The 5006-nt window shown below is 37.8% G+C and overlaps 1 long non-coding RNA gene across 1 annotated transcript; it reads left to right on the forward strand.

Annotated features, from left to right (window-relative positions):
• Positions 1-1033: 1033 nt before the first annotated feature.
• Positions 1034-2444, forward strand: LOC139151169 (uncharacterized). Its single transcript, XR_011556358.1, has 3 exons — positions 1034-1120; positions 1507-1568; positions 2356-2444. It is a non-coding gene; the product is annotated as an uncharacterized lncRNA (long non-coding RNA).
• The last annotated feature ends 2562 nt before the right edge of the window (positions 2445-5006 follow it).

The following is a 5006-nucleotide window of genomic DNA, read 5'->3' on the forward strand; positions in this document are numbered from 1 at the left end:
TTCCGAACAATCCACGCTTACTACTGGACTTGCGAATTCCATGCCCCAACCTCCCCTCCGTTGTGCATGTGTATTGTATTCTCAGTGTTTTATTTGCCTGACGTCCTTGACGAACACATACTGAATATGGCTCTCCTTGGAAGAGTGTTAGAGTCTTACTACAGCAAGGCACACTCGACCAAAAGGGGAGTTTTCTGCCTATCGGGAGACAATCTCCCGATCGGGAGAAAATTTGACCTCCTAATCAGGAGAATTTCTCCTGATACGGAGACGTTTGCGCATTTAGAAAAGTGTACCAGAATGTTCATTGTTTTGTCTGTGGCTTCTCCGCCAGGTGACTGGGTGCCGTACGTTGTGAGTTGGAAACCGTTTGAAACCATCGTATTGTTCTGAAAATGTTCACCATTGCTTTCTTTGCATATTTTCACATTAATTAACTAATAATAATGATACCCTCTGTAGAAAAGGCATACAGCAAATTGTCACTTTGTATGAAAAATGTATTTTCGAAGTGTGGATCAACTCCATTTAACGTCAAAGTCATGTCCCGGAATTCATTCGTTAACATTTTAAAACTGTCATACATTTTGGACAAAGTCTCCCGATCGGGAGATTTCTGTCATTTTGAGAAAAACTGTTGTCAAGTAGCTGTATCTTACTACATGTAACATTTCTGGGAAGCCTCCCGAATCGGGAGATTCACTCCCGATTGGGAGAAAATCCCTCTGTTGGTCTAGTGTGCCTTGCTGTACTAGGCACACCCTGTTTTCAAGTAAATATTGTATTGGGGTCAATATAAATGAAATATGAATATTATTGCCATAGTGAGAAATAAATGCCCGTATGCCGACAGTTTATGACCGCCGCTGCAAACTCGTGGATGGGTACTTGGCCAACCCCCATTGTATACATGTATCCCCGGAATACCCGGGAAATCCTCCATTTTCCTCATGAACTGCGAATCTTGTATTAGTGCAGTATTTCCACTACACTTTGTAAAATCTATAATAAACTATCCTCTCTCTCTCACACAAAGCACATCTCGGACGAAGTATGAAGATTAAGTGGCTTTCGGCATTGCTTATCATCTTAGTGTTGGTGGCACAATTATTGTTTCTATGTAGGTGTAATTTCTCATACATCCAAAGTCACTTTAGTACATGGTGACAATACAAGACAGTTTCGATTTGTCCGACTCGATAAGTTGCCGAGAGAAAAACTCAAAATATCTCTAAGTTGCACCATCATTGTGATTGTGATCGAACCAAAATGGGGAAAGGGAGGTTTCAAACCGTGTTCATGTATAAACCTCGAATGCAAAATTGACGCGACGCTTGTAATATTCAAGTATTGGGGCTCATAAACTTCCACAAAGCATTCTCCAAGGGAAATCGACCATTTCATTCGCTTGATTACTTATTACATCGTTACGGTGACTGAAATGGAAATCGACTGTAACTAAAAAATATTGAAATATTTCATAGATCGTGAACTTGTTTCTTGCAGCGATATCCTCAAAGATGGGAATCGTCTGGACTTATCTGAGCCGATCGAAAGGCGCCGTCAAGGTGAGTTGATTCTTTTCTGTGGATTCATAGTTGTTCTCTCTCTCTCTCTCTCTCTCTCTCTCTCTCTCTCTCTCTCTCTCTCTCTCTCTCTCTCTCTCTCTCTCTCTCTCTCTCTTCCTTCGTCACAACATTTCCAAAAGTACGAAGGGTTTTGACTCATTTCAAAAATAAATTATCCTAAAGATAAATTGATCTTCCTACGGTCCATTCATCTGAAATTTAATGATGGAAACACATGATGGACAACAATGAGAGCAGTCCCAAGACCGATTCATCGTTTCCTATGAGCATCTTTCTTTTTATTGATTATGAATGACAGCAGTAAAACCAAGATGAATTGTTCAGTAGAAAAGGAAACAAAGCTCATATCTTTCTTCTGTATACCGTAGTTGACAAACTCTTGTTTCTATAGAATGCGTTATCATTGATTTCAGGGAGTGGTATCAACTGTATCATCTTCCATGTTCATTGGAGTCTCCCATCTTTTCAGCAGGAATCCACAGTCTACAGTTTTGACATCCAATCTCTTTCTCAGAGCACACTGAAAGATCCGTCGTTCAATGGCCCTGAACAAGGGTGGGGGCGCTAAGACAATGTCCTCGAGCGACGGATCTTTTAGGTAACAGTATTGATTGATAGATTTGAGGAGACAACTTTGAATGTCGCGGATTTGGACCTTTGAAGGGCTATTATACCATGCTGTGCAAGTCCCAACGTCAATCTGTCTTTTAGAGAAAGTGAAACAAATTGAATTTTTTGTCACGTCCTCGCAAACATCTTGTTACAGGTAAACGTTTCCGAGAATAAGCCTGTTGACTATCTATCCACGAAGGAAATTCAGGAACAACGAATACAGACAGTGAGCATGATGTGTGAAACTTTGAAGAGCAGCATGGATGACCTGAGCCAAAATGGTGCAACGGTACCTCTCAACCCCAAAAGAAAAGTTATTGTCGTCGATGAAAAGAACGAAATCTTGTTCTGCATCATTGCTAAGGTCGGGGCGACTAATTGGAAACAACTATTTTTGAGTCTCGCGGGCACTTATAAGGGAAAATTGAGTGTACATAAACAACCAATAAAATTGCTCGCCGACTACGACCCTAAAACTCGGATGGACATGTTAAAAAAACATATTAAAATAGTATTCGTACGACATCCCTTTGAACGATTACTGTCGGCATTTCTTGACAAATTCATAGAAAAGCCCGAGGAAAAATATCTTGATCTGTACGGGGAGAATATACGAAACACCGCAAATCGGAATGGGTCAATTGGTGGCGACCTTACCTTTGACAAATTTGTTTCTTTCTTGCTGAAGGAAAGAATTGACGACCGTCACTGGATGACGTATTCCGATTCGTGCGATCCTTGTCGAATACATTATGATTTTATCGGGAAATTTGACACACTACAATCTGACATTCAGTATATTTCAGATACACTTAATATGACCCTTGACTTTGCTAAAACCGCAGGACATGCTACAGGCAGTGCCAATCGAACAAGCAGTTTTTATAGTCTCCTGAGTACAGAACAGATACTGGGACTGTACAAAATGTATTACAGGGATTTTATGCTCTTTGGATATTCATACCCACAGTCTTATTTGAATATGGCTGCAAAGTAAACATTGCGTCACATTTGTTAGATTTGTTGTTACTTTGATGAGTTTACACAATGAATATTATTGGTTGCACTAACTCCCCCCCCCCCTTGCGATAGAATAAGGTGAACCCAATAAGTTTATTTCCTTGAGTTTCTGTTCTTGACCTACTCCAAAGAGCTGTCAAAATTATATGCGTTGCATCGGTCTCTCCAAAGGGCACGTTGATTTACCTACGATAAGTTTTATGCATTGTAATTGTTAACTTTGAACTTTTGTGTCATCTCAATGGTAACACTAGAGCATTAGAAATGGGATGAAACCATATGATATCCCAGAGGTTTGGCAAGGTTTAGGATGTTATTCAAGGTTTAGGATGTTATTTTGAATTAGCATTTCCTGAAATATCATTTTGTCATAATCAACGATATTTTCACACTTTCACTGTATAGATATTTTCCTGTAATGTAATTTAACTATTTAATTAAACATGTGTTGATGAAGTTGAAAATCTTTGATAGCTCATTTCAGTGGCTAGACAAAATATGGCAAAAATAGCTGAAAATGCACAATTGAAGATTTGATCATAATTTGAACATATCACATCAAGATCATCTCTGAGAACATGGCAACCAAAGTTATCTGACGGGCAGTTTTTTGAGAATCAAATTTTTTGTCCAAAAACGGCAAAAATTGCACCAAAATACCAAAACTGCAGATTTCATCATAATTGGTTATATCATATTAAAATAACCCCTTGGAAGCTGTATACCAAATATCAAAGCTATCAGACATATATGGTTTTTGAGAAACATATTTTTTGACCAAAAATGGCAAAAATTACCACAAAAATACAAAAATTGCAGATATCATCATAATTTCAATATATCACACTTAGTTCATCTGTAGGAACCTGCATATCTAATTTAAAGGCTATCAGAAGAGTAGTTTTGGAGAAACATATTTTTGACCCAAAATGGCAAAAAATGCCCTAAAAATATAAAATTGCAGATTTCATCAGATTTTCAATGTATCACATTTAGTTCATCTGTAGGAACATATATACCAAATTTAACAGCTATCAGACCAATACTTTTTGAGAAACACATATTTGACCAAAATGGCTAAATTTCCCTATTAAAATTACAAAATTTTAGATTGCATCATGATTTGTATATATCACATTTTGCTCATACCTGTAAACCTGTATACCATATCAAAGCTGTCAGACACACGGTTTTGATGAGACAATTTTTTTGACCAAAACTGACAAAAATTGCCTGAAAAAACAAATTTGCATATTTCTGTTTTGAACATCTTATTTTTTGTGACAGTTTAATTTTTTCGATAGAGTTAATACACTGATGGCGGCCAGGTAATTTGTTTATCCAGTGCCAAATTTGCATGGTGAACGCTGAATTTTCTTGAGTATAAAAGCAAATGGGTTAAACTTTCCTTGGGAAAATTTTGGAAAATGTATTAATCTTTCAGTTTTGAGGCACGTACTGCCTTAACAATCTCGGGTGAGATCCACACCCACAGGTCGACCAGACATTCGAACTGTCTGCTAAAACACAACATGGCAACAAACCAGCAAAAACAGTCTCTTCTCTTCCAAAACTGAATTCCATCACTTTCAAGAGAAAAAAACTGAAGGACATGAATACACTCACCATCATGGATTCACATTTGCAGAAAATGTCAATGGTAAATACAACAGTCACAGTTATTATGAAGAAATGCTTTACCTCATCACAAGACTGCTTGTTCCTTAATGCAAGACACATCACCTTTGCCACAGATTCAACAAAATTTCCACAAATGAAACTGCA

This window comes from Ptychodera flava, chromosome 15, assembly GCF_041260155.1.
Source record: "Ptychodera flava strain L36383 chromosome 15, AS_Pfla_20210202, whole genome shotgun sequence".
Taxonomy (NCBI): domain Eukaryota; kingdom Metazoa; phylum Hemichordata; class Enteropneusta; family Ptychoderidae; genus Ptychodera; species Ptychodera flava.